Source organism: Eschrichtius robustus, chromosome 16 (genome assembly GCF_028021215.1).
Source record: "Eschrichtius robustus isolate mEscRob2 chromosome 16, mEscRob2.pri, whole genome shotgun sequence".
Classification (NCBI taxonomy): Eukaryota; Metazoa; Chordata; class Mammalia; order Artiodactyla; family Eschrichtiidae; genus Eschrichtius; species Eschrichtius robustus.
The window spans coordinates 42,914,701-42,926,801 of record NC_090839.1 but is presented as its reverse complement, the minus strand read 5'-3'; the positions used below and the strand labels follow the sequence as shown (position 1 = coordinate 42,926,801).

The 12,101-nt window shown below is 38.0% G+C and overlaps 1 protein-coding gene across 2 annotated transcripts in view; it reads right to left on the bottom strand.

Annotated features, from left to right (window-relative positions):
• Positions 1 to 12,101, bottom strand: part of MACROD2 (mono-ADP ribosylhydrolase 2) — a 1,969,440-nt gene that overhangs the window by 1,558,953 nt on the left and 398,386 nt on the right. The window lies entirely within an intron of this gene.

The following is a 12,101-nucleotide window of genomic DNA, read 5'->3' as shown; positions in this document are numbered from 1 at the left end:
AGAACTTAGTCACATGACTGCAGCCAGCTGTAAAGAGAAGCTGGGAAAGATCTCTGAGCTGGGCACATTATGGACCTGGATAAAATGAGGATCCTGACACTAAAAAAGAAAGGGGGAATGGATATTGTACAGGCAACTGACAGATTTTTCTAAAGAAGCAAACTGAAGGCTTTTAAATCTCACTTAAACATATTCCTCCTCTAGGTTTTTCTATTTCAAACAAAGTATCGTCATCCTCCCAGTCAGCAATAGATGCTAGAAACATTTGCATTACTTCCAATGTCTTTCACTCCCCTGACACCCACATCAAACCAATTGCAATATGTAGCATTTACCATCCTTCCTCTCCATTTTCACCAGTATTACTACCTCACCTAGACTACAGAATGGTCTCACAGATGCTCTCCATACATTCTGTCTCTCCTATCTCTTAATCTCCTTTAAAGACTACCACCAGATTACTATTTGGAAGCAGAGCTCTGATCATGTCCCCTCCCTTTGCTAAGCCTTTAGAAAACCTGCAATACCTGAAGAAAGCTGCAAATCCTTAGTCTTTCCTTGTGACCTAACCAATTTTATAGCTCTGGAACCATAAATCTGATATTCCAGGTAGACTGAGTCACTCACTGATACTGTACTTAATCTTTACAACTTTACTCACCCTGTTCTTCCTCCATCTCTACCAAACTGTTTTAGTTTGGGTACCATCAAAAGTAGCTGCTGGGATAAGAATTTCGGAGTAGACAGTTTACTTGGGAAGTGATCTCAAGAAGTATGAGTAAAAAAACAAGAAAGAAGAAAAGAAAGAAAATGCAACAATGGCAGCATTTATGAGCAGGTTACTATTGTGAGCCACTGGAACACAGCCCTGTTAGGGACCCTCTGGAAGACCTGGAGGTCGTACGACCAAACTGAACTCCTGGGGGAATCTGAGGAGCTGGGCATTTATCCACAGATTCTTTATCACCTCCCACTGAGATTTTTCAGCTCTCAACTGAGGTTTGACCAAGAGGGTGTTAACTTCTCTACAGTCCCCTGAGGGCCTGCAGTATAGCCGGGCAAGCTCCTCAGGTGCCAGAGAAAGCCCTAAGGCAGAGAAGCCCAAAGGTTCTGCTATCTGAGGTGGCAAACTATCAGCACACCAGGAACTGTCCAGAGCGGCAATGGTGGGCAGAGCATCGTAAAGTCCACTACTAGAAGCAAACTCCATCTATATTAATTTCAAGGACCAGTTCCAGGCAACTCTTCCATGAAGCTTTCTCTGATCTCTCAAACTTGAAGTATCTGATCATTTACTTCATCTCTCTCCATTAGATCACTTTTTTATTCTTGTGGAAATAATAAATACATTATCAGACTGCATCATTTTTGAGAATAAGCTTTGTATCCAATTTGGTAAGTATAAAATTTTTACCTCACAGTACCATGAACAAGGAGAAAATAATCAGGCACCATGGGCATTCAAAGGCCAGAGAAATCATTTTTATTGTAAATTACAGAGGTCTGGCATAGTGTGAAAAAATAAGGACATGTGCATAGGAAACTGTGGATTTCTTACGAATTTAGAACCTCCACCTCTGGTATTCATTTTAAGTGAAATATTACAGTGAGTTTAAATATCACTAGATGCTTGGTTTAAACAGTTCGTGAAGGTTAGGCTGAACTCTCAATTCATTAATAACAGGCTAAGAAGAGTACTTACTTTGGTTTTTAAAGCAATAAATATTGTATATTAAAAGGTAAGTTCTTACTGCATCATTCTATATTCAGGAGTCAAGTTCAGTAACCAGCAAGATATTAGACTTCCCTTCAGGGGTTTAGTTACTGGAGGACCAAAATTACCTTATCCAAAAGCACAATATTTATGAGTCAACTCCAAAGCAAAGCTCCGTATGGACTAGACTCAGGGGTGTATTAGGTTATACAAAGAAAATTCACTTACTGAAAGTTCTTACTCATTCTAGTTAATTTAAGAATTAGATGACATGCTATTTCAAGGACCATATTTATCTTCACTGTTAATATACATACACATTCCATTAATTCAATGTAAGTACCTATAAGAAGATTCTAATCAACAACTCTTACTGGCACTATCACTTCATTTCAAAGAGTATAACACTGCTGCAACTCAACTCTATTACCGATGTTTAATTGCGAAAGATTTATCTTCTTTTAAATAATTTACTTTCACTTTTAAAAACAAGTTTATCTTAGCAAAAATACAGGAGTAGTATAAAATTAATATTGGGAAGATGAAATTCTGCACCGATATGCCTAATCTGAAAAGGCAACAACAGGCATCCTTTTAATTTTATAAAACAACAGGCAAACATTGATATAGTCTTCTACTTACTATTCTAAAATCTAAAAATTAAGGTAATTCACATAAACACTAGACAGGGTTTCTTCCTATCTGTGAAAAAGTGTTAAATAGCCACAGACTGAACATTATTAATCAACAGTCATATGTTTTTATGTTAATAGCATTACTGCCATATATAAAATTAGAATGCTAAGATTTAATAGGCATATGTCTTGATGACAGCGCAGTCTGCTCTGAAAGGATCAGCTATTATAACACTATTAACCCATTTTGATATTTCTTTCCATCTGCATTCTAACCCATTAAAAATTGAATTCTGTCCGTTTACAAAATGGCTGTTTAATATTTTCTACTAAATCATATTTGAGATTACATACAAAACTGCCTCACATGATATTATTATTTTATTAACATTTTCATTAAATTACCAGTCTAAAAGTCTGCTCATCACTATGGCAGAAATTATGATAAGGCTACAAACAAGAAAACAGAATTATCACCTTTTTCCAAATTTTATAGGACATTTACACTAAACTATTAACCATTTCCATCTACAAAGAGAATATTACACAATCTGCCAACATCTGCTAATTCAGCCATTTGGTATTTCGTTACTCAAACTGGGACTAAAGAATTAAGCCAATTTTTAAAAAGCTACAAGGAGTCAAGGCTTAACTGAGCACTTCTAGCATTACCATTTAACATGGTTGAAATCAAAGAAATGCCAGCCATCTTTCTAGGTGTGTTTTCTAGACCTAGACAGAGTGAAAAAGAGAAATCATCCATTATAGGGCAACTTTTCCAAAACTTAAAACCAAACTAGATGATAGAATAACTTGGCATGTGTCATAGGTACGTATGTATATATGTGTGTGTACATTGGGACTGAATGGGCTTAGTCAGGGACAGAAAGGTTGCACAATAGAGGCAGAAAGAGCAAGTGAGCAGAAGTTGCCCAAAGAGATGAAATATATTGTCCAAGATAATAATACCTTTGGGGACCAAAGTGAGCAAGAAAGAAAGGAAGAGAAGAAGGTGAGGCTCAAATGGTGGAGATGAAATGGAAGTTGGGCCTTCTGTTTGTAACGTAATGTTACATTCCAGCACATGTAACATTACACTGTGCTTTATTACAACAGATTCCAAAAGGTCTCCTCTTCTGAAAGAATTCCAGTTGTTTTAGTGAGTCAAACTGTTCCATGAGTTACAGTCTGAACACTCCCAGGGAAAATTATTTCCTGAATATGATGACCTGCCTACAATTAAGAAGATGAAGTTTGCCAACTATTTGTGGAACTGTTAAATTCCTTACAAAGATTTGCCTGGCAATGAACTGAGTAATAACAATGTTGGACTTCTTACAAAATAGTTTTGGGAGTAACTTTCCCCAAAGATCCCTTCAACTGTAAATTAGGAGAGTTAACTAGATGGTCCCCAAAGATCTTCTCAACTAGAAGATTTTATGATCTCAAATAGACAAAGGGATAATTCTAACACACACTGAAATTGGCCCAGCCCCACCTCACAGCCTCTTCAGCAAGAAAGAAGACAGTAGAATAAACCCTGTACTGCAAGTCTGTGAAAAATTCTTAGTTTTTACCATTAGTTTGTTTTAAAATAATGCCTATGCTATTTTGCTAATTATGGAACTAAATTTTATTTTTAAATAAATTTATTCCAAATGGGAAGGAAGAAAGGTCTATTTCTGTTTACCACAAGGTACATTAGCCTAAAAGACACACAGATTCAGCAGTTCAAATTATAATTCCAAGGGAAATATATATCTGTATCTTAAGAAAGAGTCTTCATTTCTAGTTTGCTTACAGTGAAGAGGCTAAGTCAAGTTTCAAAGGACAGAAAAAAAAAAATTAGCGGTCAAAATTGCAAACTCCTGATTTATAACAGAATAAGTAAAAGAACACTAACTAGAGGGTGCTGGTATAATTTCTAAAATCCATCATATCTCACATGTTATTATTTTTCTCAAGGACTGTTAAGTGCTACCGTAGAATGTATTTTCTAACAGTCTTAAAATCTTTTTTAGAAACTCTGAGCCCTGGTCTTAACTATGATGGACAAGTCTTCAAGGAGGATTCCAAACAGAATTAATATGGCATTCAATCTCAACTTAAATACAGGTCAGGTTCAGTCAAAAACTCCTTCTTCTTTTGGTACTGTGGGAAACCCATACAAGGTTCAGAATTTTAGGTCTTCCATAAAACACTTTTGTCCAACACAGTACATTAAAATGTAAAGATACTTTTTTTTCTTGTTGAAATGAACACATTTTCAAACAGAGAACTCTCTCGGGTAGTACCTCCCCTATGCAAACCAATGAAAAAGTAACTGATGTGAAGGTATAATACTAGGAAGCACTGGCGATAGGATGTGCGACCTTGGACTCCATTTAGATTTTGGAATAGACGATCAGGTAAGTGGTGAAGTACTTTCCTTTCATTTTCTGTCTAGCTAATGGTCTGCGGGAAATAAGTTAATAAGCCTGTTTAAATTCATTTAAAAACATTCCATTTTCCATTGCATCCAACCTTAGGGCAGTTTTCAACCTATCTATCTTTTCAGATCTCTAGACACAAAGGCATTTATTTTCATATTGAATCAATGTATAACATTCCCTTCAAAACAATTTGCAACAGTATAAAACAAGTCTAGAACCTGAGAAGAAAAAGAAGCTATAAGAAGTGGAAGATAGATAGATATAGAGGTAGAGATAGAGAACGTGTGTGCATTTGTTAAAATAACAGACAATGAAAGTTCAGGTTCCTGAAAGTCTCTGAAGCCAAACTAACAAGTGATAAGATTACCTTGGGGAATGAATGCAGCACCTTGCCCTGGAAAAAAACAGACTACCGGGATCCAGAATTAATGAAAATTGACCTCTTCTTCCCCATGTCCAACTAAAAAGCCATATGCAGGCAGACCCCAATTAATTTCTAACGTACTTTCAAGAAGCTACTCCAGGATAGCCTAGGATTGCTAAATTGACCTTCACACCATCCCCAGAACGGAGTCTGTATCTTTATTGCCTGGCATATGTGAGTATTCAATCAATACCTATTCAAACAGAAAGGAAGAAAGGGAGGAAGGAAAGAAAGTTAAGATTTGCTTATAATACGATGTTTCCTACAACAGTGAAGTAAAGTTTTATATGACTCAATTTTCTGTTCAAAAGAAGACTTTCTTTTTCTTATGCTTGAAAATCAAATTATGGTCTCATCCCTTATTTTCATCACATTCTTGCAGTACAACCAAATATGTAAAACATGTGTTAATAAATTATATAACAACACATTGTATATTTATGAATGCACTATTTGTTATAGTATATATAATTAAAATGTATACACACTTTAGCTCATAAGAACTTTAAAATTATTTTGAGTAAGTCATCAATTTATATCAGGGAAAAAACAGCAGAATGTGAAAATAGCCTTGGTTTAATTCTATATTAACAATACTCTGCTATAAAAGCTAAAAGATATAGGAAAACAAAAAGGTAAACTGCAACAATCTAAAGATCTCGACACCTCTGATAAGAGAAAAGAGAGCAAGCAAGCAACAGGTAGCAGCTGGGATTCCATCTGGACTTTGACTATTTTAATCATGTAATTAAGCTATCTTATCTCTTTCCTAAGAATACCAGGAAAGGAAAGACGATGTGCCTTACACCTGTTGCTGAAACTTCAATTTCTACTTTCTTCCTCTGTGTCACCAGCTTATCAGTTTAATCACCACAATTATTTGCTCTTTGGACTCTGTTCTGGTTTCCTACATGGATAGTTGTTACACAGTTCAACAGACACGCTTCTCTCTAAATGTTAATCTCCTCTGCATATCAGGGCTTTGGTTCTGCCAGCTACTGGTTCTCCTCTGAGTCCTGGAGATTTTACCAACTAAGCAGTGTCAATATTTGGATGAGTTCCAAGTGAAAAGTCAAGGGACTGGCTGATTTACAAAGTGGCCTTTTTCTCAAAAAATCTTAACCATATTAACAGCCCAGCATGGTATTGACGGTCACACAGTTGACCAATGCTGCCTTTCAAATAAGCTGTAAATATCTACACAGAGTATAACATGCAAATATTTGGGGGAAGTTAGAAGTTCATATTCAACTGCAAAAGATGTTATGGTTGATAAAAATGAAAACTGGCGATGTAAAGATTTCTAATCTACAAAATCTAAGTTGCACTTAATAGTTTGATCCTTTGTGTCATAGCCTGATATACATTTTTTCATCCTCTGATCTGCAACCTCTCTCTAGTAATATTTCCTTCTGCTTTTGCTCTGGTGATAATTGTAAAAAACTAAGTATTCATTGATTCATTCAACGAATGTTTGTTACACACATACTAAGTTCCAAGCAGTATTTTAGGTACTAAGGAAAAACTAAGTTCCTGCCTTCATGAAACTTATATTCGCATAGAGATAGGCAATAAGCAATTTACACACACATACACACACACACACACACACACACAGTATAATATATAATACATATAATGTAATACATAGCAATAAGTTCAGTAGAAAAAAATCAAAGCAGGTGAGGGAGTGAAGAGGAGGTGGCAGGCTGGGGTCAAGATGTTTTATCGGATGGTCAGGGAAGGCCTCACTGTTAAAGTGACAACTAAACAGAGGCCAGAAGAATGTGGCGGTGCAAACCGGCTGGCCATCTGAGGAAACAGGATGCTCAGCAGAGGGAACAGCAGTGCAAGGGCTCTGAGAAGCTCTCTGTTGCAGGTTTGAAGAAAAGTGAGGCTGGAATAGACTGAGTAAAGGACCTGGGTAGGGGCAGGCCTTGCAGGGCACTGTCAGGGTTTTGGTTTTCATTCTGAGACAGGAGACTTTGGTGGGTTTGGAGAACAGGAATGGTCTAGTAATCTGCTAGGGGGTTTACTTTTAAAGCATCACTCTGATTGCTGTGCAGAATATATACTATATTGCCTAGTGGAAAAGGCCAGGGGGAAAGCATGGAGACCAATTAGGAGGTTACTGCAATCATCCAGGCAAGAAGTGACAGTGTTTTGGACCTGGGAAGCAGCAATGAAGGTGGTGAGAAGAGTTCAGATTCTGGATATATTTTGAAGCCAGCAGGATTTTCAGGCTGATTGGATTTAAGATGTGACAAAAAGAGAAAAGTAAAGGATGATGAAGGTTTGACACTTGAATAACAGGAAGAGTGGAATTGTCGCTGTCTCAGGGGATGGAGAAGAATACTGGATGAGCAGGTTTGAAGCAGGTCAGGGAAATCAGGAGAAACCCAAACAAGTTAAAGTGAACTTGTTAACTCTAAGATGCCATTTAGAAATCTTAAGTGGAGATCTCTCCCGGGCAGTTAGATATACAAGTCCGGAGCTTATAGGAGCAGTCTAGGCTATAGATAAAAATTGGGAGTTATCCGTGACTGGATGGTATTCAAAAGCAGGAAATCAGAGGGAAAGGGTGTAGATAGCAGAAGAGAAGCTCATTAGTGTCATCTGCATGACCCCCCCTTCATCATCCCCTTGGACCAAGTACTGACAAGTCGCTGCAGGTTCCCATTTGTGTTTGTATTTACAATCAATTTACACCAAGTAACATTATTTCAAAGGAACAAACAAAGGCAGACACTGAATATACGGAAGCTGCATTCACACCAAGGCCAAAGGCTGCCTCTGCCCACTGGGTGAAGGAAGGTTTCATAGTCATTTCAACAGAAAAAAAAAGTAGTAAGAGAACTTTTCATCACATGAAGCATGGTACTGGTGCCATGCTAAGCTCTAAAGAGCCTATTTTGCATAAGCCTACACCATACTGGTTTCTCAAATGGCAACATTTCAGTAGAACATCGTTATCTGTCACATGAAACTTGTGTTGTTAATTTGAATTTCATTGCTCTGTGGTCTCAAAATTTATTTATCTTAAAATAATTTTAGGACCTAAAAGTACAAGGAATGAATACCTGATTATATGTTTGTACATTTAACAGTAACATTACAGTAGAAAATTATTTATGTAAATGCTAAGATTCTTGAGAATTCCGTTTAAAAGAATCCATAGAATATTCAAGTTTAGGAATCACCAGTGACAAGAGTTCATTCATGAGACCAAAATAAACATGGGCATAGTTTAAATATAAAGGAAAAAAAATACGTCCTAAACTTATAAATATTAATTTTACAGGAAAATATGTTTAAGGCAATTGGAAACTTTATATGTAATATTTTATATCATAATATATACTGTGTATGAATGCATATACATACGCATTCCTGAATTATTTTCCTTCTTCCTGAATAACTTTCCTTTCCTTACCTACAAACTCCCTAAAGATCAGTCTAATAAAATTGATGTGATATGTTTCCATTAAGATCTACTGGATTTCTTGGTATTGTTTTGAACTCTGTGATAGGGAAAACTTAAAAGATTATTTTCTGATAAAATGTATAGCATACAGCATATACTCAGTACACTGAGTGGTTGAAAGTCTGTTTACAGGAGTTTCTACCTGAGTTCTATAGTTTATACCTGACACACCAAAAGCCTAGTGATGGCTAAGTAAATGATTGGTCACACCAAGTCGAGAACATGTGCTCACACACACACAAAAGACAAACACAGTATTTCTATCATTAGTTTGTCCTTTGAGAGTAGAAGACATGGACCTGCCAAACATGACACTACAAAAAGAATATTAAACGTGAAAGAAAAATTGAAAGAAAGCCACAGGGGGAAAACAAAGATAAGAGTACATTCTTGGATTCAAAAGAGTAATGTAGGTACAAAGACCAGGCAGATAAAAGAATGACTCAGGTTTCAATATGGGTAAATGTTTTCTAAGATACTTTCAGTGTTAATTTTTACCTAGAGAGTAAACGATTCCAAACACAACCTTAAGCTACAACAATGGGTGATTTGTTGATGAGGACTAAATAACTGCTGTTTTATTTTATTGAGATAATGCAGGGCAGCTAAAGCAGATATAGCTGGCTACTACCAAAAATGGTAACAACAGACTATGTCTGCATCTGTGGATAATGTAACATCCTACAGGGCCTGAGTCTCTACCATTGATTCCATGTCTCCCTGGAGTTCCATAGGAAGATGTTGAGGTTAATTACAATCTGGGGTCATGGTTCTACCAAGAGGGGTGTGCTAAACATGCCACTTAGGATTTGAGTTCTCCTTCATTGGACTTTTCCCTTTGCTGGGTGGATTCAAATTATTTAAGGAAAGCTAGCAGGCTAAATCATGACACCACACCCCCCAGAAGCACAGATTTAGAGGTTCTATGGCAATAGAATTTTTTTTTGAGAACTTATTACTTGTCAGACCCAATGCTAAGAACCTTACAAACATTAGCTTGTTTAATCCTCATAACAGCCTTGTAAGGTAGAGATTATCATCTCCATTTTACAGCTGAGCAGATTGAAATATTATGTAAATTCCCAAGGGTTACAGACCTGATAACTCTATTTAGGCCCCTCTGAGAGCTTTGTCTTAGGTCTATCTCTGTGTTTCCACCACCCCCCCTCCCCCATCATGACTAGCATGAATATAGGATATGGATTCTGGAATTCGATATTTTCCTTGATCTGCAACCACTCCTAGTGGTTGAGAATGGCTTAGATCTCAAACTTTTCTGTGCCTTTGGTCTTCTTCGGGGGATGGAAGAACTGCTTGCATTAAGGCCAAGGTGACATCATCAATTGAAAGGTTTTCTAAGGTTGCCTTGGAAGCAGGGCAACATCAAGATGAAAAGCTAGTTCTAGCAGGGCCTGGAGGGAACTTCCCCAAGGGCCAAGGCCACAGCTGAGATGGTGGACCTCACAGTGGTACGTTTGATTAAGGCCTACAGATAGGACTTGTGTCATCCTTCACTCAACTAAATAGAAGGAGCAGTCAGAGAAGTTGCAATTTTAGAAGCTGGACACAATTTGAGCTTAGAAGGAAGATAGAATTCCCCATAGAAAGAGAACCATTCTTTTGTGTTGGGGAAAAAATACTTTAATGAGACTTTTGGTTATGCTAACGTAGGATGCTGGGGTACTTCTGGAAAATAGAGGTTGCAACACAAGTATAATAAAATAACAGAAAGTTTCAACTTCCCCTGGCTTTCTAGAAGTGGGATCTGAGTCTTTTGGGGTTGAGGGAAAGCAGAGCTGTCAAGTTGCACAAACTCCAGGGGATGTCATTCCTTTTGCAGTCTATGTGACTTGTACCCCATGGAGTTGTACAGTCTGCATCCTGAATAACCATATAGGGAGGCTCTAATAGAGAAGGGCTTGGATTCAGAGCAGATGAGAAATAAAGTGGGACCTAGGGGCCAACAGAAGAACTAGCCACCAGGATGGGAAGCCTGGTAGCAGAAATACACACCAAACCTTACTAACTGAGATACTGATTCTTAGTGATAGAAAATGATAGTGACTCTTAGTGATATGGCATCTTAGTGATGCTGAATTTTAAGTGTTCCCTAAATAGTTCTCATTCTTTCACTTCAGATCTTCAGGAGAGGTCTAACACACTGAACAGCATGCTGGGAGTGAAGCAGAAGGAACCATGTTTAAATCTGGAGTTAATGAGAACCAGAGAGTGGCAGCAGCAAGTAGAGAGGTTAAAAGGGACTGCAGTTGGGAACAGGAATTCAGAGTGAGAGCATGCAGGTGACTAACCACTCCCTAATCCTTATCCCTGACAAATCCTCAAGATTGTGATTAACTTCTTAGGTTTGGGGATTTCCATCTTTGGTTTTTTTTCACCCTTAAGGGAAAAAGTTACCCCAGAGTACTTGGGAATCTTGGTTCACACTGAGTTTATATGCACTAGAGTTTCTACAGCAGGAACACAGTATCTTTCTCTCAAATAACAGTCCTGGCAAATCCCCAGGGGAAGAATGCCAGCTATGCCTTCATCTGTAAACACTCTTAAGATCAATACAGGCCAAGCTCTGACCACCTCAACCTGGGCTACCTCATGCCCAGTGAGAAGAGACTTCCCTGGAACAGGTCCATGAGGATGACATCATGGCAGCTGAAATCTTGAGCACTGGGACAGTCACACTATCCTGGTGAGCTATTCATTCTAGAAGCTGGTGGAGTCACCTGCTTAAATCGAGTTCTACCAGAAACAGACACTGAGATAAGCATGAGAGTTCCAGTAGTTCACCGGGATACTGACGCCAGGGAGCATGGGTAGAAAAATGGGGAAGTCAGAAGGGAAAGGGAAAAAAATAATTAAATATTCACTACTTAGCAGGTTACCTTTACAGGCAATTATAGCTTAATTCTGCTAAGAAACTTAGAAGATAGTATACAATAAACCTCTTATTTTTCCCAAATGAGAGACAAGGAGCTAGAGCCTTGCTACTCAAAGTGTGATTCAAGGGTCAGCATCGTCTGGAAGCTTGTTAGAAATGCAAATTATGGACCTCATTTCTGACTTAATAATTTTAAAACAACTCTCCAAGATGCTTAAGCACACTAAAGTTTAAAAGAAACTAATTCCTTGTCCACCAACTCTTGAAAGTCATTGATTGAGGGATCCCAGTCATGAGCTCCCTAGCACTCCTGGTGTGCCTCCTCACTCCCTCAGAGCTGAGCTGGCTTCAGGAGCCAGAGCCAGCTCTCAGACAAGCAGTGGTAGGGGCTTGCAATTTGCAATTGAAAATCCCGGTGTCTACCTACCACAGGAATGGTGAACGCCTTGGGGGTAGGAGAAGGGCTACAGCTTGCTCCATCGCCAAGTCTCTTCTAAAGAAACCGGCAGGTCTGATGCA